At 37.4% G+C, this 25028-nt stretch overlaps 1 long non-coding RNA gene and 1 pseudogene across 1 annotated transcript in view; one reads left to right on the top strand and one right to left on the bottom strand.

The window, feature by feature from the left end:
* Positions 1-4167, top strand: part of LOC101038699 (left-right determination factor 2 pseudogene) — a 36734-nt pseudogene extending 32567 nt beyond the window's left edge.
* The window catches only part of LOC141580171 (uncharacterized), a 202579-nt gene that overhangs the window by 91267 nt on the left and 86284 nt on the right, over positions 1-25028 (bottom strand). The gene's annotated exons all lie outside the window — the stretch shown is intronic.

The raw sequence follows: 25028 nt of genomic DNA, 5'->3' as shown, positions 1-25028 counted from the left end.
TCATAAATAGCTAATTTAAACACACTATTCATTGGGAGATATTGAATCTTCAGGGAGCAAAAGATAGTAATGCTAGGCTGTTGTCAGGGATTATCTCATGGGGATAATGAAAATGGATTTTGATTTGATATTTACATTTGGCTTTAGGAACACTAGCCAGGGTGGACCCTGAAACTTGGAGTTTGACTCACATGGTTCTATTTCTTGCTCCTGAAAGTATTGCAATTCACTTTAGACAACTCTCTTGAAGCTCATTAAGAAACTTTTGGGTACTTCAATATGGCTTATTTAAAAGGTTGTTGAGCTTATTTTTCTTTTAAGTAAAATTTTCATTTGCCTCAATTTTGGCAATTTTAAAGCAAATTTAAAATAATGTGAAGCTGTCTTTGTTAAATGACAAGCTATGACGCTTACAGCACTTTTAAGGAAATAATTCAATGAGTAAAAAAATTTCTTATTCAAATGTATTGTTAATACTTTTGTAGCTTTTGGAAAATCTCGCCTCTCAAGAGAATAACACATAGGCAGGTGCATTCTTGTGTATTTCTCATTGAACAAGACCTTCCCAGGATCTGTTAGACAGTAAGAACTAGTGCATAGTAGCTGAGAGTATACTTATTATTATTTTCTTTGTACAATGTTTTGAATAAACCCTTTGAATATAAAACTGTGTCATTCTTAATATTGTATTTGGGATACAAATAGCTAATATGTTCTAAACATATATTATTATTGGATAACTTGAGATTTTTTTTCCAAAGGGAGTATTTATGTAGATATTGAAAGCACATTAATAAATATATCCTTTGAGAAAATATCCCAGTGGTTTTCCTTTTGGGAGCCAACCCTTAGATCAGCATCTTCCAAGACTGACATGAAGGATCTCTTCACTATTTTGAAGACCTTTGAATTATTAAGGCTTATTAATGTTTTCTACTCATGAATCAAGATTACCCTGTTAGAAATATTTTCTAAAGGTCTTACTGCAACATTTTGTTAAGATGCCTGTCTTGACAATGTTATAAGATTATCACTGGCACATCCCTTCAGATAGTTGAGATTCTTGAAATTTTCTAGTAGAATAATGTTATTATTAGTGTATCATCAGCATATCCTCTAGTCAATTACAGCATTCACTTGCTGCTATTCCTTTTTCTCTAATTCTGTATTATTTGAATGTTTTTTTGTTGAAAATGGCTTTTGCTTTATCATCATTAGCTTTTTCTTACAGATTTTTGTCCATAGTTTGTATTGATGCAGGTTTGCATAAACATAAAAAAGTTCAATATTAATAGTAATCAGAAAAGTTCAAATTAAAATTGAGATGGAATAGTATCTACCCCTTCAACTTGGTTAAAAACAAAGGAAAAACAATACCAACTGTTGGCTCAGATGTGGAATAACTAGAAGTTTTATCCATTTCTGGTGGGACTATAAAATGTACAACCATTCTGGAGAAATTTCTGTCAGTATTTACACAGCTAAATGTATGCTTACTCTATGACTTGGCAACTGAACTACTGTAGCAGAGATGAGCACTCATGTCTACCAAAAGATAAACACAGGGGTGTTCATGGAAGCTTTATTCCTAATAACTTGATATTGGCATCGATCAAATGTCCATCAAGAAGGGAATGGATAAACATTGTAGTATGATTGGTAGGAATAGATTTTAGTATATGAAGTATACAGTCAATACTAATTTGCTTTTGCACAGCAGTGAATAAGTGTAGGCTACTGTTAAACACAACATTGATGAATCTCACAGATGTGTTGAGTAAACATCAAACACAAAATAATGTATACTGTGCACATCCATCTAGGTGAAGTTCAAAACAGGTAAAACTAATCTATTTTGATAGAGAACAAAATAGTGGTTACATTTGTGGAATTATTAACTGTTTGGGGACCTTAGGAAACTGATACAACATGCTGAAAATGTTCTTTATCTTTATCTAGATAGTGGATAAATTGAGATCTCTCAGTCTCTGTTTCTCTCTCTCTCTCCCCCTCCCGTGTGTGTGTTGGGGGGGGGGTCTGCACAAAAATTCATTGCACTTAATATTTGTGTGCTTTACTACAAATAAGCTATACTCCAATTTACAAAAGGATAAATACTAAAAATTGGCTGCTGGGAAATTTCAAGAATTAATGATTTATGGTAAATTATCTTAAGAAGCTTCCCTCCAACCTCTTGCTATTTAAAGTGTTACCTAGACCAGAATTGCTGACATCATCTGAGGGTTTGTTGGAAGTGGGAGTCTTAGTCCTTGCCTCATACTTACTGACTGAAAAGCTGCATTTTAACAAAATTCCTAGGTACTTCCTATGTACTTTAAGCCTTGAGAAGCTCTGTCTAGCTAAATTCTTGAACTCTTGTGTAATTACTACCAATCTGTCAGAGCTCACTTCTCACTTCATCTTATTTGGGAAGTTTTTGTCATGTCTCAGACTGGATAAATTCATCATGTATGTTATAGAGCTCCATAAGTAGCTCCATCTTAGCACTCAACACACTTCAAACCCTTAATTACTGAGCTGCTTTCCTCCGTGGAGTGTAAGCTGATCGAAGGTAGAAACCAAGTCTTACTTGCTTTGTGTCCACAATGCATAGTGCCATGAGGACCCATGATACATGCTAAATCAATTCTTAGCCAAATAATTTTAAAAAATTAAATAATGACTATAGTTCTCAAGATATAAATATAGGTAAATGAGTGGTAGCAACATCATGTTCAGAAAAGCATCTAAAATTTATTATTAAGGTCAACTTTGACTTATAATGTTAAGAGCTACCACTCTGCCCCAAAATTGTCCAAATTTTCTAATTAAAAACATAATAGTCAAACTGAACATTTAAAATGTACATTGTAATGGTAAATATAAACCCCAGGAGGGAATATTTTAAATATAGCTTTATATTGTATTTGCGTTTATGGATTTCATACATTCTTACAAGATGTTATAAGGACTTTATATTTTTAAGTGTGTTTTTTAAATCTTTAAAAATTTTGTTTTTAATTCATGTGGGTACATACTAGGTATATGTATTTACGGGGTAAATGGGATGTTTTGACACAGGCATGCAATGTGAAACAGGTACATCATGGAGAATGGGGTACCATCCCCTCTAGCATTTATCCTTTGTGTTACAAACAATCCAATTATACTAAGTTATTTAAAAATGTACAATTAAGCTATTATTGAATGTGTTTCTGTGTTAGATTTTAGTAGGTTGATGATATGAAGTGGGTTTCTAGAAACCCTAACTTAGAAAATTATTGTTCAACTTAAAGATGGCACAAGTGACAAGTGTCAAAAACTTTGATATTCAAAAACAAACTTTCATCAAATAATGGCTCACTAAATTCGTGTATGTGTGTCTATGTGTGTGTATATATATATAAAATTTGTGTGAATACTTGTGTATATAAATATATGTACACAAATTTACATATATGTATATATATATGTATATGTATATATATATATATATATATATATATATATCTCCTGTGGATATGATAAACCTGTGTGTATTCGTACCATATGAAGGCAGAGAAAAATCATGAGACAGTTTTAGTAGCATCCTGGAAGGGAAGCGACAATATCAGGGTATTGGTGAAGATTTGGAGTCTGAGCCATTGCTGCTACAGGTGTTGGCACAGAGGGAATACCTGGGCCCTCTGTCGTCTGGTGCCCACAGCTGGTCCACTTGGGCTTGCAGGGGGTGCCAACGGGAGTGGGGAACCCCAGCTGGAGCTGCACACCCTGAACCTCAGGGACTATGCAGCTCAGGGCAACTCTGACCCTGAAGCACCAGTGACTGAGGGCTGCCACTGCTGCCACCAGGAGATATACATTGACTTGCGGGTGATGAAGTGGGCCGAGATCTGGGTGCTGGAGCCCCCAGGCTTTCTGGCTTACAAGTGTGTGGGCACCTGCCAGCAGCTCCTGGAGACCCTGACCTTCAAGTGTCTGTTTCTGGGACGAGGACAATGCATGGCCTCGAAGACTGCCTTGCTGCCCATGATCATCCGCATCAAGGAGGGAGGAGTGACCAGGCCCCAGGTGGTCAGCCTGCCCGACATGAGGATGCAGAAGTGCAGCTGTGCCTTGAATGGGGATCTTGTGCCAAGGAAGCTCCAGTGTAGGCACCTGGTGTAGCCATTGAGCCCTCTAACTGAACATCTGCATAGAAGTGGTCTTAATGTAGGTCTTAATTTTGTACTTGGAAAAGTACCCCCATTCCAATTTAGTGCTCCTGTATGACCTTTGCCCTGTGTCCTTCCATTTCCTGTCTTTCCTGTCCATCACCTATGCTAAGCATTTATGTGAGTGAATAATGCAGATGCTGAGCTCTAGTAGAAAATGCTGGCATGCTGATGAGAAGATACAGCTGAGCAATGCACAGATTGTCAGCTGGGACTTTCTGTTCTCCGGCAAATTCTTAACTGAATCTGGAACGATACTCTATGATTAGAACTGGGGAAATAGAACTGATTTGCTCTATTATATGAGGAATTAAAACCTCAAATCTTTATTTCCCCCAATACTGACCTATTCTGGACTTTAGTGAAGATACCTAGGTCCCTGTTCCCCTCAGAGGGTGCTAGGAGGAAGGATGAAGGGCCTCAGGCTGAGGGCAGTGGACAGGGAATTGGGATGCCTGGTTTCTGGATTTGACAGGACCACAAGCTAGCACATCAGACAAACACAGATGCTTTGGGTTATCATTTCCTATTAAAAAGGAGGAGATGGGCTTCAGCTCTAAGACTTCATTGCCCTGGGATTAGACACCCTCTACCTACCCCTGCACACCCTCTGGAGGCTGAATCTTGCCTGTGCATATTTAGGTCATTTTTCCCACTGTCTTAGAGAACTTGTCACCACAAACCATATGTATTTGCATGTGTGTGTGTGTGTGTATGTGTGTGTGTGTGTGTGTGTGTGTGTGTGTTAATTTAGTCAAAGCAATTGAATGTAGATACTCAGAAGAAATAAAGTGTGATGTTTCACTCTGAAATAACAAATAATAATATTCAAAATGAAAGAGAACACACATTTTAACACTATAACCAGATTAATACAAGAGGACTATGATTATAGTTTGCTGTTCACTTATCAGCCCAGAGTACCCAATTTGAGAAAATAGATCTTAGCCCCAATCCACACAGTCCACAGTGCTAGATATAGGTTTATATAACTTATGGTTTGTTCACTTCTCAAATGTAAGATTAGTAAGATAAACAACAACAAAGAGATCTGCAGAGGTGTGAGCCTAACATTCCTTCCCCAAAACAGCATCCACTCACTCTCAAGAGGGCAATATTTTATCTGTTCAAAAGGAGTCCCAGTCCAATTTCATGAATGTCCTAGGTGACACTTCCTTGGTGGCACTTTCTGCTCTGCTGCTCTTCTAGCAACCATAGTATTCAGGTTTATTTCTGCTTTTCAGGCCTATGTTTAAAGCATATGGTAATTTTTTTTTTCTGAAAGAGCAAACTGATAGGCCAAAATGGACCCTGGATGTTTCAGAGAGTATCTTGAAAATAGGGATCAGATTATTAATATACCAAATTCCTGTCCAGTTGACAGGAAGAAACCAGTAGGTTTGTGTACATATATGCAATACCAGTCATTGGAAGCCAGTCAATGGTCTATTCTTGGACAATCTAGCACCAAAGGATTGACAAATACTATTGTAATATTTTAGCTTCACTTGTCAAGAATGGTCTAGGACAAGGCAGTGAAGTTTGCAGTGTGGAGATCCTTAAGTAGAGCTAATGCAAAAGAAAAAAACAGTGTTTACTTGGAAGATCTTTGAAAGTATTAACCTCTAAATATATGTCATCTGTACCCTAGTCTGCTTTTAAATTCTATTTTTATGTAAGCTTAGTTTCAAAAGCCATCCATCTTCAACAGAGGATCTCTACTTGTTGCTTCTGTGGAAACGAAAACCTTCTTTTTAAATAACAATGTGATATAGAGTTCTAGATTTCCTGTTGTCTGGCCTATTGTAATACTGCTTTGTTTTGTTTCTTTTTTAATCTACAAAGTTAGCTAATAGTTGAATATAGTTGCCCAGGAAAACAAAGAATTCATTATAAGGATTTAGTACCAAGGAAAGCTGTGAGGCTGCTTATGGAAAGTGGGCTTTCTGTTACTTTAAACATGTGCTTTAGCTAACTAGTAAATTGCAGTCAGGTATAGAACTCATACATTGGAGTGACTAGACACGTGAATAGTAAAATTAGAAATAGGGGCCTTATTGATAATGTAAAGATAACCTTAAGCAAAAAGCAAACAAGGAAACAAAATATCTAGGAAACTAAAGAACAAAATAATGCAGTATGAAGCATGATAATCCATAGTCTTTTCCTGTGGATCCTCAGGAGAAGCTGGCTGCAACTTATGTAATATTTTGTCATCTTTAGTTCAAAGATCTCTAATGGAAGTTATCTCCTGCTAGAAATTGACTGTTTCTGGAGGTATCTCAAGAATTCTCAGCTTGAGGTCTCTGGTAAGGGCTATGTTCCAGTGATTCAGTCAAAGTTTATGAGAAACATAAATCCAGGGACCAACTCCATGGAGTTTTACTATTGTCCTAGTAGTGAACCCCCATTCCAATTTAGTGCTTCTGTATGACCTTTGCCCTGTGTCCTTCCAATGGGGCTCTTTCCAAAAGATTTTAGATCACTCAAGGATTGCTTAGAATTATGTGAGAAAAGGCTGGTCAAACTTGTTGATAAGGAAACTGGATATGATCTATGAATTACCTATAATATTTGGCCATGTCTGCTTTTAATAGGTAGAGTCCAGAACTGCAGATGATATTTGACAAAATATGGATCAACTTGTTACTAACTCATAGCAGAGGAGTCACTGAATCTCAGAAGGATTTGATCTCAGTGACAATATCCTAGGCCTTAGAAGTTTGGGAACTTCTGAGAATTTTGCTAATTAGAGTTTTAGAGCTTTGTTCATTCTTTCTTTGTTTCATGGAGATTGGAACTTCGTTGACAGTAAACTTGTCCCATTAATGTTGATTAAGTACAGTAGCCAATTTGTCCTTGCTATTGTGGATAATTTCCTGTAAAATTTTTCCAAGTTTCCACTTTAAGTCCTCTGATGCTATGAGGCAGCTATTCTAAGATTATCAGGATATCCTCAGAAAATTTATAGTCATATTTCTCCCAGTACTTCTAACTCTACAGCCAATATTTGACTTTGGGCATCTCCAAACATTTAATCTCAGGAGGGTTAGGGAGCTTCAGAATCCTGCTTGTCTGACATAATGATCACCCAGGCCTTTCCCTTAAGCTTCCATGTTACCCAATTTTGAATGAATTTCTACTTTTAATATATTAGCTTGGTGCAAAAGTAGTTGTGGTTTTTGCCATGGAAAGTAATGGCATAAACTGCAACTACTTTTGCACCAACCTAATAGCTACCTCCTTAGAAAGTATTGGAACACTCAAAAGTTCTTTACTGTGCGAATTATTCTTAATCAAGGTTCCTTCTGAAATCAAGAATCTTCTTTGCCTTCAAAGCATTACAAAGTTATGGACAATCCAAAACCACATCCACATATCTTCTCTTAATGTTTATGTTAACCTCCTATCTTTAGCAAATCATAAGCCCCGGAGATTGCACATAATTCTCCCATGTGGGCAGATTTTGCCATTGGCAGAGACATTACAGAATAACTTGCCTTAAGCTATGACCCATCAATGTACAAGATTAAGTCTGAACTTTCTAAAGGAAGTTATAATAAATCTATTCAGAACATGTATAGTTAGCAAACAGAGGTTAGAGAGTCATTGCATTTTCTTTTTTCAGGTAGGTAGAGAATAGCAATATTTGAAGTATTTCAACAATTAGTGAAATTTGTGAGGGAGAAAATAAAAGAATTTCATAGGATATAAGCTTACATGCTGATAAATGTTGTGTGTTTTCAGTGATCAGAAAAGATTATACAGAATGGTGAACTATCATTTATAAGGAAGACCCAAAACTAAGTTGGTAGAAGCCTCTATTAGTTTAGCTGTGGCAACTGTCCTTAGAATCAGTGAGTAGGCTCTTGCCACTGTGACAGGAAAGAGACTATTGGTTTGATATTTTCTATGAAGTTGAATCAGAACACTAGGGGCTTATCCATATCATTTACGTATAAATAGGTATAAGGTTTATGAACATTGGGTATTCCAGGGTGGGAAGTCATTAAAGAGTTAATCCTAAAAAAAAGTCTGCTCATGTTTAGATCCAGTTGCTTAAGATTTAGTTAAGTCAAAATAGAAGTCTGGCAATTTCAGAAAATGTTGGAAACACATTGCTAGCAGTAGCAAATTCAGGAATCCTTTTATTTGTTTCTTAACTACTGACCCGGGAAACTTTTGAACTCCTTGTAGTCTATCATGAATAGGGAATTTATCTCATTGAAGTAAGTCATGCCCTGGGACTAGACATTATTTTGACAAAAGTAAAACTCTTTTTTGGAAACCTATGCCCTTCTTTTTTTTTTTTTTTTTTTTTTTTCTTTTTTTTTTTTTATTGCCTTTTAGGTTTTGGGGTACATGTGATGAACATGCAAGATTGTTGCATAGGTACACACATGGCAGTGTGCTTTGCTGCCTTCCGTCCCCTCACCTGTATCTGTCATTTCTCCCCATGCTATCTCTTCCCACCTCCCCACCCCCCGACCCTCCCCCATTTCCCCCCAACAGACCCCAGTGTGTAGTGCTCCCCTCCCTGTGTCCATGTGTTCTCATTGTTCAACACCCGCCTATGAGCGAGAATATACGGTGTTTGATTTTCTGCTCTTGTGTCAGTTTGCTGAGAATGATGGTTTCCAGGTTCATCCATGTCCCTATAAAGGACGTGAACTCATCGTTTTTGATGGCTGCATAATATTCCATGGTGTATATGTACCACATTTTCCCTATCCAGTCTATCATCGTTGGGCATTTGGGTTGGTTCCAGGTCTTTGCTATTGTAAACAGTGCTGCAATGAACATTCGTGTGCACGTGTCCTTGTAGTAGAATGATTTATAATCCTTTGGATATATACCCAGTAATGGGATTGCTGGGTCAAATGGGATTTCTATTTTTAGGTCCTTGAGGAATCGCCACACTGTCTTCCACAATGGTTGAATTAAGTTAAAACAGTAAGTAGATAGATGAAATCCATCTTAGATCGCGCCTCATCTTTAAAATATAACAAAAATCACTCACATATAAGGTAGGAGTAGACTCAGAAAAATTTAATGTTGATGTTCTCGCTGAAGACTTGTAAAAGTTGAAAAGTGCTTCCTTAAACTTTTTGGGAAGAGCAGTCTAGCTGTAGTGCTAATTTTCTTAGGAAAAAAAAGCAAACAAGTATTGACTCTCTTTATCTTAAAAAAGAAAGGGAAACATAATGCTACAATTATAAAATATGTAGGCTCAGGAAGAACCAAAGGCAAAATAGCATGGGGTTGGTACAACAGGGAAGTGGAGAATCTCTATTCTATTTATGAACCTGAGGTCTTCAATGACCTGTATGCCCCACTGACAAAGATTTTTTACTGGGAGGAGATGGATGCTGCAAGAACTGCTAGAGAGTATGATGACTCCTTTCTTTCTTTCTTTTTTTTTTTTAATTTTAATCTCATCACTATATTCCATTTGAGCTTCATTAGAAAGAAGTGCACCCATGTTCAAATTAGCTATAACCTTGTTACTAGCAGAGGAAATAGCCAAGTGATCGGGGATTTCCAGGAAGAAATCTTGGGAAGAACTTTTAATCTGGCAGTTTCATTAGTACAGTAAGTTCATGCCAACGAGTCAGTAGGGGTTTTGTCATGAAAGAGGAAAGTATGTTCCTTGGTTAAAGGTCCAAGAATAACAGCTACAAGCTAGGATGTGGGAAACTTCTGAAGGTTATTAAGATGTGTACCTATCAGGTAGTTTGCTGACTCTGACAGAGGGCTATATGCCAGCAGTAGGGTTTAGGGTTGATATTTAGTACCCTGTATACAGTTCCTGTTGCTACTTAAAGGCTTAAAACAGCACCCATTTATTATCTCACAGTTTTGTTAGAAGTCCAGGCACAGTGCAACCCAGCTGCTTATGTGCTCTCAATTTTGTAAGGTTAAAATCAACCGGTTGGCAGGGCTATATTCTTTACTGGAAGTTCTGGAGGTAAATCTGTTTACAAGCTCATGTAGGTTGTTTTTAGACTCAGTTCTACATGCTTGTAAGAGTGTGGCTCCCATTTTCTTGCTGGCTGTGAGCTTTAGGTCATTCTCAAACATTCAGAAGCCACCACTTTTTCAGCACTTCTTGGCTGTGACCCCCTTCCTCCATCATCAAAGCCAGTAAGTACGGCTGAGTCTTCAACCTTCAAATTTCTCTGAACTTCTTTGCTGTGTTGTCTCTCCTCTGTTTCCAGCCAGAGAAAATTCTGTTTATAAAGTTTATGAGATTATGTCAAACTCACCCAGATAATCCAGGATAATCTCTACATCTCAAGTTCTTTACCCTGTAATCTGTGAAGTTCCTCTTTGCCATGTAAGATAACATATTCATGAGTTCCAGGGATTAAGGTGTAGACATCTTTAGGGGAATATTATTCCACTTACCATACGCCCATATCAATAAAAAAAATTTTAAGGCTCTCCTTTAATATGTAAATAAACTATTTCTTATAAGAGTGAGGGTATAGCTACTCTGGAGGCTGAGGTGGGAGGATCACTTGAGCCCAGGAGTTGGAGGCTGCAATGAGCTATGATTGCACCACTGCACTCCAGCCTGGGCTTCAGAGTGAGACTCTGTCTCTAACAAAATAAAATTAAATAAATAAAATTTAATGTAAAAATAATTTTTCAAAAAGATTGAAAGTACCTACCTGTTTTACTTTACCTGTCTTTTAAAATATGTTTGTCATGAAACTCCCTCCTGCAGGGTTTAATGACTGAGATAGGAGCATCTAGTCATAATTTATTAATTTATATAAATAAATTAATGCCATCACTTTATTTTAATCCTGATTTTATTTCTATTAAAAGATTTTTTTTTTCAAAATATTCAGATACTGGATATAAGACAGTGGAACTATTTTCCATTCTAGTTTTTATATATATATATATCAAATCCTTTATTTCAGTCTTAAGGCCGTTTATAAAAAGTAGAGACCTCAAATTACACCTGTGTGAGGTGTAATTTGAATGCTAAGAGTGCTTAAGAGTCCATCTCTTAAAGTTTCTGAACTCATCTTCCTTTCCTTGTAGAGCTGGGTTAGAGTCTGTTCATTTTCACTGGCAAGATTTTAGAGATAACCTCCAAAGACTTTGTCTAACATCTGTAAATCCCTGCAAATCCCTTTGGTTTCCTATAAACTCTGAGGTGTTTTAAGATACCCTCAGGATTTTCCCATTCTGCCTTTTCCATTCAATCATCTGCATCTAATGCTGTTACCATCATATGATCTAACTGATATAAATTTGGGACCCTTGAATTACACATTCCTACAACAATTCTAAATTTCTCTGCAATTTTTTTCAATCCTATATGGATTTTGAAAAGTCTTTAACTGTGACTGTCAATTCAAAGAGAGATCATATTTTAAAATCAGCCTCAAGGGATTTTTCTATTCTGAGAGCAGTTTACTTTTCAGAAGTAACTGAATTTAGGGAGGATTGTTTCTGGGTGACTGGAAGGGAAAGAGAACAAAAATTGGAGGGAGAAATAAAGTAAGAGAGAAATTGAGAAACATAAGATGGAAGTAGTTAAAGAATTTACATTATAAATTGTGATTTAGAGGAAAATATGTGAGAGATAATTTAAAGTTCTTTACAGTTCTCTTTGGCCTTGGCCAATTAATTGCTTATGGAAGCAATTTGAGAATCTGAATTTCTTCTGCATAAATTTGTATGCCAATCAAAAATGCACACAATCAGACATTTGGGATTTCTTCCTTTTTTGTTCTAAGATGCCTCTTAAATTAACAATTTTGATCATAACAAAATTTCACATTTCCTATCTGCTGGTATTTGTATTTCTTCTTTGAAAAAAAATGTGTCTTCTAGTCCTTTGGCCATTTTTTAATATGGTTATTTATTTCTTTGCTATTGAGTTATAGGAGTTGTAGGAGTCCCTTTTATAATTTGAATATTAGCCCCTCATCAGATATCTAGTTTGCAAATATTTTCTTCTATTCTGTACATTGCCTTTTCACTGTTTTGATGGTTTTCTTGCTATGCATGTTTTTAGTTTGATGTAGTCACACTTTATTTTTGCTTTTGTTGCCTGTGCTTTTGGTGTCTTGTCTAAGAAATTACCCTGATTACTGTCATGAAGATTTTTTCCTATGTTTTCTTATAGAAGTTTTTATACCTTAGTTTTCATTGACATCTTTATTCCATTTTGAATTTAGTTTTGTTTATGAAAAGGGTTCAATTTCATTATTTTGGATATGTTTGTCTAATTTTCTCAATACCATTTGTTAAACAGACTATTCTGTCTCCATTGTGTATTCTTGGCACTCTTGTTGAATATCAGTTGATCCTATATGCATGGATTTATTTCTGTGCTCTATTCTGTCCCACTGGTCTATATGTCGGTTAATAATACTGTATTGTATATACTTAAAAATTTAAGAGGCTAGACTTCATGTTAAAGGCTCTTACAACAATAAAAATGCCAAGTTCACATCATTGTTGTAGAATTTAAAATGCAGTATAATTATTTCTTAGTATTTAATATCTGCAATAAAAATTACCTTGATTTCTTTTTAAAAGTCTGTGAAGTGACCTCTGTAATTCTAAGCTATCCTTGGTGAAATCAGTGCCATTTATGAAGGCAATTATCTAAATTTAAGTGATAGCATAAATATGTACAAGAAGCAGGAGTCTGGTCAAAAGGGGAGTAAAGAGAGATTTAGGAAGAGGTGAACCCATAAGAGCATGGTAATAGATAGTTGCTTGTATACCTTGTTACTTGGGGTCCCGGCCTGAGGGCTAGACCAGCTCCTATTACAAACATGACAGAAGATGGAAATATTTACAAGAGATGTCTTCTGGAACCAGGCAAAATATGAGTAAGGAAATTTCCCATGAGGTTTTACTAAGTGACCTATCACCTGAAGCAAATTCCTTCCAAAGGAAGCCGGCATGAATATAATCCTAAATGTCTCAGTCTGCAGTGCAGCTTCAGGAGCAGATGTATGGGAATTGCACTTGTCCTCTTCCTCATACACTTGACATTTACAGACACATACCAAAAGTTATATGTACAGAGGCAAATTTTGTATGACTAGTCATAGGACAGATTTCAAACAAGAATAGAAAGTTTTCAAATATGGTTAGATAATGAAAGAGTTACTTTAAAAAACTTATCTGTCATAGAAGATGAAATAAAGTTAAAAAATCTGGGAGTCAAAGGAAAAGAAAAAAAACATGCAAGGTCTCAATGCAAGATAAAAACTCAAGAGGCCTCAGAGGAGTGAAATATTTTCAGACTGAGGGTCTTGGGCTGCAGTAATGTGAGGTCTCGATAACATCTCAGTGGGCCTCCAAGATTTTCAAATGCTAGTTCACTACAAATATTACCAAAAGAGCCTGATTATGAGATAAAGCTGAGTTTACTCCTCATAAGGTTAAAAAGAAAAAAAGAAGAACACTACCTGGCAGTGTTTATTAGTCTTTCAGTATTCCAGCAAAGTTGGAAGGTTTATGAAACCTTGACACTGGTTTAAGATGGTCTTTCAATGTAAAGTATTTGACTGAAATTGTGTATGTTTCATGATCTAAAGATTAGAACTGGTGAACACAGCAAGATGACATTTTCTTTTTTAAAAGAAAAAATTATTTTACTTTAAGTTCTGGGATACATGTGCAAAACGTGCAAATTTATTATATAGGTATACGTGCACCATAGTGGTTTGCTGCTCCTATTAACCCGCCATCTAAGTTTTAATCCCCACATGCATTAGGCGTTTGTCTTAATGCTCTCTCTCCCCACCTCCAACAGGCCCCAGTGTATGATGTTCCCCTTCCTGTGTCCATGTGTTCTCATTGTTCATCTCCCCTTATGATTGAGAGATGCAGTGTTTAGTTTTCTGTTCCTCTGTCAGTCTGCAACCATAAAAAAAAGAATTAGTCCATGTCCTTTGCAGGGACATGGATGAATCAAGATGTTTTCTAGAAGAGGGTTTCAAAGAGTCTTGAAGAGTTAAGTATAAAGTTCATTTTTTTAAAAAACTTTTGCCACGATGTCCCTGGAGCAAACAGTAACATTATTTACAACCACTATCTTCCTGGGCAAGAGTTTTCTAAAATAATAAAATTATATTAATAAAAATGGTGAAAGAATAAAATTATGTTAATGAAGACAGTAAATAATAGAGCTACATTCAATGTAGATGGTAAGCAGTGGGAAAGTAGAAGCTTTTAGTTCTCACTTTGACCTGCTTCCACAGATGAAATTGTTTTCTACATTCCCTAAGAGTTTTAAAAGTGTTCCCCAACATTCTTAAGCAGCTGGATTGATAGAATGGTAGAATGGTGTCCAGACCCTTCAAGAATGAAGGTTTGGGTCACTCCACCAGGGAAAAAACCATGACCTGCTGAGGTGTTGCTGAAAGCAAAAGGAATACAGAATGGGTAGCAGAAGAACATAGTCATCAATAACAGCTATGACCATGTGACCAGTGCAGGCCTTGGACTGCAACCAAGGACTGTAACTGTCATGAGTATTCCCTCCTCCTTTTATTAAAAACAGGTTTGTGCATATATACACTTGTACTAAGAAAATATCTTCATTTTATTTCCCTTTTCCTTTATCATGTGACATAAGATTTATTGACTTCATATCAGCCTTTAAGTAGTGTTAATTTTATGCAATAGCATTTGGGTTGGGGATTGGTGCATTTCCAGTTGTATGAAGGATAGTTGCATTATGTTAGGCATAATTATGACTTTATATTGTCTTTCTCTGAAGATTATATATGATTTCAGGATATGTGTATGGGTTCAAATTGATAAGTGGTGGACTCAATACTGAGTGTCAAATTGATTGGATTGAAGGATGCAAAGTATTGTTCCTGGGTATGTCTGTGAGGGTGTTGCCAAAGGAGACTAACATTTGAGCCAGTGAGCTGGGGAAGGCAGACTCACCCTTAATCTGAGTGGGCACCATCTAATCAGCTGCCAGCACAGCCAGAATATATAGCAGGCAGAAAAACATGAAAAAACTAAATAAATAAAAAGCAGGAGTTGATGATTAAAAAAAAAGCTAAACTGGCCTAGCCTCCCAGCCTGCGTTTTTCTCCCATGCTGGATGCTTCTTGCCCTGGAACGTTGGACTCCAAGTTCTCCAGCTTCGGGACTTGGACTGGCTTCCTTGCTCTTCAGCTTACACACGGCCTATTGTGGGACCTTGTAATTGTGTGAGTTAATACTACTTAATAAACTCCTTTTCATATCCATATATATCCTGTTAGTTCTGCCCCTCTAGAGAACCCTGACTAAAACAGAGCGTGAAGGCATCTTTTCATCAGTAACTAACAGATGTTCACAGCAATCCATAAAGATGATCCTCTTGTCTAAAACTCTACAGTCACTTCTGAACTTGGCTCCCTCCTTTCACTCTTATTCTCTTCCAGGATACTCTCCATACAGCAGTGAGAGTGAGCTTCTGGAAATGCAAATCAAATTATTTCAGTGACTTCCCATCTCTGTTAATTGAAAAACCAAATCCTTACCCAGGCCTGCAAAGCCAGCTGGCATCCTCCTGAGAACCAGGCTTGGACGACAAGCTTTAGAGGGCCCTGTGTTGGCTTCCGTCCAGCTGTACTAGCAGTCTCCTACCCTCACACAGTTCACCACCAGATGGGAAGTCTACAGGTCTAGGGAATATGTACATCTAGAGTCAAAGCCCACTTACAGAACATGCATTTGTTCTCCAAGTATTCAGAATTCTCTGTCCAGCTGCCCACAAGCCTGCTTTGAGGGCTACAGTCTCTTCTTCATTTGATTCCTCTCTCTAAGGTCAGGCCTCACTTCAGATGTACACACCCCAGAGCCAAGTAGGAATGAGAATGGAGCTAGGATGTGGTGGTCTGGCATGTCCATACAAACATATAATCACCAAAATTATAGGGTGGAGCTAGAGGTAGAAAGAGAAAGGGAAAGACCAAAGACCAAGGGCCAACTGGGAAGAAAGAAGCCTAGATTACAATTTTTTTTTAATTGTATTATAACTTTTGTGAGTATTAGAACCATTTTGTCATAGCTTCCCTCTCACTTCCTTGCTCCACAATATTTCCACAATTCCCTCTTTCACAAGAAAAACACCCTTAAACCAAGCCCCAGCTTGCTTCAAGAGTGCGAAAAGATCCTTTATGTGCTGTAGTATATCAGGTACTAAGGCATGTGCCTTTAGAATTTATTTCCTAACTCCAGATAAGTTTAGACTTGTATCAAGCATTCCAAAGTAGAAATCACCCTGGTTTTTGTGCAACAATCGGCACACTGATTGTATCTCATCTGAACTATGACTCATCAGTCACTGCAAAACAGAAACAGTTGCTCAGGAATTCCAGACAAATAATTCAAAGGATGTACCCTTGCCCATTATGAATGCCTATCCCAAAGTACAGTCATCACAAATGCAAGATATTTGCAATAGCAAAGTATCAGCCTAATGCCTGTGAAGAAGACAGACACTCTTGGGCTAGGCAGCTTTCAGGATGAATCTAATACAGTAATCTTGCAAAATATCAGCAATTTCTGCCACACCCACTCAGTCCTAAATGTACAGCAGTGACTTTTATAAAAAGAATAAATCATCTGTATGACTAGAAATTAGTCCTTTCTCTCCTCTCCTCTAGTCAGTAAGTTCCAGGAGGACAGGGACCAGTTCTGTCTCATTTATACTATATCTGGTATACAGTAGGCACTCAATAAGTATTTCTTGTTTGAAGTAATAAAAAAGATGAACAGAAGTATTTCCTAGCAGATCTTATATAACAACAAAGAATACATCACACTTAACATATGGCAAAAATATATTATCTGGCATCTCTCATTGGTAGCCGTGAATCAAGAAAGAGCAGCATGGTAACTGCTAGGTTTCCATGTACTTTAATTAGCCCAGGTTTCTCACTTAAATTCCACCATGGCTCTTCCTCTATGCTGCAAAGCCTCTGAAATGAGAATCATAAAACCTATGTATCCATAAACCAACAGATTTCCTAAGGCTCTACCTGTAAAAAGTCAACATTTGGGGGCAGGGCCAGCAGGAAAGGTACACTGCTCTCTCATTTTACATTGTAATTGATTTCTGAGTAGCGAGTCTCAGATAGCGTCTAACTATAAATATTTAATATATCCATATTGAAACAAATATGTCTGAAGTTTCTCTAGCAAACATCATCGCAGTTCATGACTACCTGAGCTTTTGATGTCTTCAGTTGCCAGTCCCCCACTGGCTTTGCTCAGCATTTCCCTAAAGTGGGATCTTTGGGGCACTAGTCCAAGTACATGCTCTTGTAGCAGTAGGGGGTTTAGAAGGAATCTCTTTTAGAAAATGACTATGAACATTAGCATATTTAGGGTTCTCAGAGTTCCTGCAATTAAAATAAGTTTCATTTTGTTAAGACTAGCATTTTCTACTCAAACATGACAATTTTCTCTTAAATCAAAGTATGAATGAACCTATCTTGGAACACTCTTAAAGAAACACTAGCACAGATTGTGCTGTACTAATCCATGTCTTCAAACTTCATTCTGTTCCACTTCATGACAAATAAGTCATGCTTCTGGTGTTTTGTTGAAGTTCTTGCATCAGGAGTTTGGAACTATTTGGTTTATTTTTAATGTTTTTGATATATCCCAGAAGTCTTAAGCAATCTCCCTATGGGCCAAATGGGTATCTTAGAGTGACCTAACTATATCATTAAACAAATGACAAATACCTGAACTCACACTGTGAGACTACAGTTTAATGTAATCCCAAACACAGTAAAACACCATCAAACGGAGGACAAGAATTCCTGGGAATTTCCAGGGAAACCCAGGGAAATGTAAATGAGCTTTGCTTCCTCCTCAAGACAAATAACATGAATATCCTATCAAAGTATGTTTAGAGATAAAGGAAAATGTAGAGAAAGCCTTGGGCTGTCCATGTGAATATAGCCAATGAGCTGTCTTTATTAATTGCCTACCAGTGAGTCTCTATAGTTCAGTCTCCTCAGGAAAATCACTATATAAACCAGTTTATGATTTTCTTTCTCTGATCGTCATTGCAGCTGGTGATTGCTGAAATGATGATCTCAGAGTCGGCTGTTCCTGCCAGAGAGCTTGCACACAGAGAGATGCCTTTGTGAAGCCAGCCATAGAAACCTGCATAAAATTGGCCTTCTTTCCTTAATAGAACCACATGAACAAAGATGAGTTTGTTGCTGACTCAGAGCTGAAAGCTTTGTTTTGTAAAGCTCTCTGAATGTATCGCACTCTGCCAAAGGAGAAGGGCTCCTTCTTTTAAAAAAAAATTTAGAGGAAGAACAGTAAGCGGAAATCAGACAACAAATCAAAGTGCACACCCTTCGGGTAGATATTTGTGACTAAAGTGGCTTGAAACATTTTTTTCTTTTTCTTTTTCTTTTCTTTCTTTTTTTTTTTTTTTTTTTTTTTTGGTGAATACTGGTCACATTTCACAAGCTGAATAAAAATGAAAGGAAAAGGAACTCTAATTAATGGGGTGCCTTTTGATTTGCAGAGCAAAACTGCCACAGCAGATGTACCAGCAAAGAGGATTAGATTGTCCCTTCTATGAGGCACTGAAATTTTCTTTCTTCCCCTGTAGTAACCCCATTGAAGAGAGGCTGTCTTCAGTGTCTAAGATTCAGTGCTGCAAAGAAACTGTTGTACTTAGGCACAATGGGTCACTCTCACAAGACCAGACAGAATATGTGAGGAGAGAACTAATATCCCATTAAATCTGGGCAAGACAGTTTTCATTTTACTATTTTTAAAAGGCTAAATTAAAAGAGAAATTTGTGATGCATTCAAAGTTGATAAAATATGCATTAAAGTGAACCTTAAAACATTCATGGATAACATTCATCATTTTGAAAACTGTAATTCAATCAAGAAGGAATCTCACGCTAATTTCCCTTTGTTTTAATTTAATCAGTCCAGGGTGTTTTTATTTTGTATATGTGTGTGTGTGTGTATTTATTTGTTTTTGATGGTTGTTGAGATCCTCATCTAAAAAGGTAGCTGTACTTCCATTCAAAAGGAATAATTACCAGAGTGGTAACTTTAATTGCCATGATAGAACCAAAAATGATCGGTTAATCATCCAGATAGTAAATGTTTTGCTTAAGTGAGTCTTGAATGAGGAGAGAAATAATGTGTTGCTGTTGTTGTTGTTATCCTTAATATGATCGTGGGAGGAAAAAGAGAACTGAAGAAGTGCATTTGTTCTTAATGCTTAGTTTCAGGTCATTTTGTATTTATTTCTGCACTTCTGGGAAAAAAGCAAAAAGGGCAGAATGCTACTCAGCTGGGGTCTGATTCTACTGAAAATAGCTGTGGTTCTCTGTATAACTTAGTTTGTGGAAAACCATGAATGCTGGCACCACCACAGACTCACTTATTCAGGGAAAGAGTGAGGTCAACAGACTGCGGAAGTGAAAGAAATAATCCTCTCTCTCTCCTCATCCTTCCCACTACAGCTCTTTAGTGATGAGTTGCAAATCGGCCCCAGAGTAGGGTAAAGTATTCATTAAATGATTTTCTTCTGCACTCAGCTAACTCTGGGGTGAGTCTATCTCTTTTGCTGCTGTGAAGTTTTGTCTTCTGACAACAAATAAAGATTCAGTTTCTCTCTCTCTCTCTCTCTCGCTCTCTCTCTCTCTCTCTTTCTCTCTCTCTCTCTCGCATAAACACACACACATACACACACACATACATACATACACACACACACACACACACACACACACACACACACACACAAACGTGCCTGGATTCTCCCATTCTTTATAATAGTGAAACTGCATTTGTTAGCAGTTATCACTCTGTAAGACAAAAGTAATGCTAATATGAAAAATGTCTTACATGTTATGATGGTCTAAGTGATTTTTTCAAGTAACATCTACTTTGACGGATACACATACAGGCTGATTGAATGTCTAATTAAGGATGGTTCTATCTGCTTTGCCAACTCTCCTTAGCTGTTAAGAACTAGAACAAGCTGCTTCTTCTGATTGATGGAGAAGGTTCTCAGGGTCCCATTGTTGTGTTGTGGATAAGCATGTGGTCCTTTGTTGGCTTTCTCTTTTCCTCATCTAAACCAGCGCTATAATCTGGATAGAACACTGCCACTCCAAGCCCAGTCTAATCATGTCTATTAAACACGTTTACGTATAGAACACATATACAAGGGGCCTAGCACACATAATAGATTAGATCAGGCGTTCCCAAACTTTTTACACAGGGGGCCAGTTCACTGTCCCTCAGACCGTTGGAGGGCCGCCACATACTGTGCTCCTCTCACTGACCACCAATGAATGAGGTGCCCCTTCCTGAAGTGCGGCGGGGGGCCGGATAAATGGCCTCAGGGGGCCGCATGCGGCCCGCGGGTGGGCCATAGTTTGGGGACGCCTGGATTAGATAAAGGCAGTCTAGGAGATCTCTGAAAGGCATTGTCAGCACTGACTAATTTTAAGATAAAATTTAGACTTAACAACACTGGCCCAGACACTGACCAATGTGCATTTTTACATACCAGCTTAACAAAATTCTAATGGCCCGTAAAGTATTATTGCTCCCTTTGTTTCTACAGAGTGACACAGAAACATGGTAGATGAATAAATTTCTTCATATTCTTTCTAATATGAAGAAATATGTGGAAGAAAATTAAATAAACTGAATTATATTCCTCTTAGTTACATCCTCAGTAGAGCTTAGAGACAGCTACGAATCTTTCTTTATTTAACCATTTGATGTACATAATTATATTCTCTTATTAACTATGCCAAATTTTCTCCATTTTCATGGTAAATCATCCCAATTTCTCTGAACTTTAAGTTCCTACTTTCCAGCCTTCTTTATGTCTTTGCGCCTGAACACTAGACCCTTTCCAAATGTACTTACAAATATTGCCATCATTTTTAAAAGCATGTTTCCTAAATGCAACTGTTTCTCTTCCAGGATAGCAAAACCTCTTATTCATACTTTTCTTTCTTCAGCTGAACAAATTAGCACTTACTGCAAAACTACCGACTACATTACAGAAGACACTGTTGGGAGAAATAGAGTCCAGAAAATAAAGATCCCCAGGAAGCTTACAATCCACTTACAGATACAGATACATTACCAAGACAGAATGAAATAACATTCAAGAAGTATGTTATTGCAGGACATAGAATGAGTATTGTTATCAGACTAAGGGACAATGAGATAGAGGTCAGGGATCACTGTCTATGGATAGGTGGCATTTGAGCTCATAATGAAAAATGAGTAAGTCAGGTAAGGAGTGATCCCTAAGGGAAAGCATGGTGGTGAAAATCAGCCTTCTAACATTACGTGGTGCTATGCAACACCTTTTTGCAATCACAGGTTTTCAGCAGGATGACTGGTGAAGTTTACCCTTATGCTTGCCTGGCCCCAGGTAAACAGGTCTTGCATCTTCTCAGTTCACTAGTGGTGAGGTTGGTGAAGTATGCCTCAATTCCATAGACTAGAGTAATGTCTATGTTGATGATTTTCTTGACCTCTCTCTTTTCCCATGTATGGAAGCAGGTATGGTAGATGAACCTGTTCAGAAATTTGACCATAGTGACATAAAGATAAACTGAATATTCAGAAAGCTTAGATGATCTAGTATGCATAAGTTGGAGTTGTTGAAAAATTGAGCACGGTGATTAAAATCATACCTATCTGTTCAGTTTCTCTCAGGCACCTATCCTTTGGCCACATTTCCCAAGGATGTTGGGAAAGTGTGCCTGAAGCATATCTTCCATGATTCATCTGTTTCTGATTTCCATATATTGTTTCCTCTCCCTCAAAGGCCCTTCTACCTTCCCCAATTCCTTAACAGCTCCTTTTTTCCTTTAAACTGTGGAGCTCCCTTATGATCCAGCTGGAAATCACATGCTCTCTGCAGTGTCTATTCTAAACTCCTGGAATTATAAGTGTCTTTGCAAATTAGTTCTCCAAGGTTCTTTAAGCTCACGTTTTACTTTAACAATACCATCCTGATCGGGAAGCATGCACAGTATCTTATAGGTATGGTTTATAGAAGAAATGGAACTAAACATTCCAATCAGTAGATTCATGAACAAGAAACTACATAGAACATGAAAAATTTGACCAACAAGTATGTATTTGTTTGGGTTAAGTTAAAGAGATAGATAGGCAGATAGATAGATAGATAGATAGATAGATAGATAGATAGATACATAGATAGATACATAGATACATAGATACATAGATAGATACATAGATAGATACATAGATAGATACATGTACACACACACACACATATCACTCATATAATATTCTACTTAAATGAACTTTTTGATAGCCACTTTTCTTTCAGTACTAACTTAATAGACAAATGAGTTTTTGATGTATCTCCATTATGGTATTCTTTTTATCATGAGCAGCCATTATTTATGTGTGTAACTCCCTGTGTGAGGGGGAGACTATGCCTTACTCCTTTTTTGTGACTTCAATGCCCAGTAGATTACCCAAAACATTTTTTCCATAAGCATTTTTTAATAAAAGTTCATATTGATTTTCATAACAATTGATGAAGTAGAGCATATTGACAGTATACTCATTTCATAGACAAGAAAACCAAGACTCACAGAGGTTGAGCGATTTGTCCAGGGGTAAGAGCTTTAGATAAAAATAACCTCTCTTCTTAACTCATCTAAAGAACTTATGGCACCAGTAAGTGATGAAGCGAGTTTTATTTGGTGGTTTTCCAGAGGAAGCTGGATCTTACCTCTCATAGAAAATGAGATCCCATTCAGTGGCCTATATAGAATTATTTTTCTTTTTCAAATTATTCAGGGTAATTAGAACAGACAGAATAAGCCACTCCTGCCTCCAAAAGCTTACCTGGTATTTTTTGTGTTCTCTTCTCCGTATCCAAGATTAATCTAATATTAATCATATATATTCTCATGGGAATGGTATTAGAATAAGAAATGATAGGACAAAACCCACCTTAGGCTTCATTTCAGGAGCTCCCGGGACTGCAGAGACATATGGGGCAGGAATATCTGGTTCTCATTGCAGGTGCCGAGAATTTAAGAGACAATATCATAAAGAGCTTTTTTTAGCTTGACTTCGAAACCTAATAATCATTCTATCTGGGTTTTTTTCTCTAATTGTAATGAAAACTACTATTTATTCATCATGTTCTAAGTTCCTAGTACTCTGTAGACAATGCCTTATTTAATTCTCATAGTGAACTGCCACTTCTTATTCGCCTGTCAGATACCTGTGCTCCCCTGATTGAAGAGAGATATGATGAATTATTGATTGGGTAACTAACCCCTGCTAATGTGTTGGCTAGCTAATTTGTAATCCTAGTGTTTAGAGAAAAAAAAATCTTTATTTATTTAGAAGAAATGTATCTCTAAAAGGTAACTATGACAAAAATTTGAGATTACATACATATGAATAGAATTTGCTTTGAGACTAGCTTTTTGAAGCCCTCAAATGAAATAAAATAGCTAACCCATCTGTCTCTGTGTAAAATCAATGCTGCTGAAAATATGCTCCAAGGAGTACTTCAGTAACCTCGGTAATGACATGCAAGCTCCCTGCCCATAGACTCTCCTTGACTCATCAGGAAGTGCCATTTGGACAATTTTAGCTTAGGAAAGCAGCCAGTTTCTAGCCCAACTCCTGCATACCCTTTTCTTTGTCGGTAGAGGTAGAACTGGATTTAGAAAACACTTGTCTCTAAATATTATGTATCTGGATATAACAGCTCTTTATAAATGGTGGTAGAAACCTCAACGACTAGGAGCAGCTATGGAGAGTGATAGAAACTCAAGCAATCTTCCTTTCAAGTCTCTTCTAACGCCATTTATAGCAAGAACACAGAGAGAACCATTTAAATAAATATTATGACATCTGCCACAAAGATATAGTGGAGAAATAGTCATAGACACATATTTGAGGAAGAAACAGTTTATAGAAGATTTAAAAAGCACCAGATCTTGAAATCATATATCTTTGGTAGAATCAGTACTTTTGGGGGATTTGTGGCATTTTGATCAGAAGTGATGCCTTTTGAACAACGTCCATAAGACTACAGTGAAAACTCACTAGAAGAAGCAGGATAAAATGCATAATTGGAAGAATGGTGGTCACATGGTAAGAAGGAAGTATTGATAGGTGATGACAGCTCCTGAAGCTAGAGCAACTTGCCTCTCTCCTTGCATTAGGACGTGGCTATGGCCTGGATCCCAATGACATCTCTCTGTTATTCTAATCCCTGACTCCCTGTTTTGCAAATGCTTTCTCCAAGAGCTGATCCCTGTGAACGTTAGTCCTGTTCACCTGTCTTAGGAGCTCCTGAATGTTCGGGAAAAGGGAATCTTTTTTCTCTTTGTGGGTGTAAGTGAGGGGCAGCCAGGACCTTAGTGCACCTGTGTCAGCTGCCTAGGACTGGTTCCGATTATGCTTTTTCTAATGGAACCAAGCAAAAGCTAGTTAATATTGTCGGTATTTTCTTCTTTAGTGGCTCAACAATTATTCATTTCATGCTAAGCCGTTGAATGAGTATCTTCCCAGTCAGAGTTACCTAGCACTGTTCTGATGTCATGGGATTTATGTCCAGGGATACTTTTTCCATGGTTTAACCCAGGCATCCCCAAACTACGGCCCATGGGCCGCATGCGGCCCCCTGAAGCCATTTATCCTGTCCCCCGCCGCACTTCAGGAAGGGGCACCTCTTTCATTGGTGGTCAGTGAGAGGAGCACAGTATGTGGCGGCCCTCCAACGGTCTGAGGGAC

This window comes from Saimiri boliviensis, chromosome 10 (assembly GCF_048565385.1).
Source record: "Saimiri boliviensis isolate mSaiBol1 chromosome 10, mSaiBol1.pri, whole genome shotgun sequence".
Taxonomy (NCBI): Eukaryota; Metazoa; Chordata; class Mammalia; order Primates; family Cebidae; genus Saimiri; species Saimiri boliviensis.
This window is presented reverse-complemented; position numbering and strand designations above follow the sequence as displayed.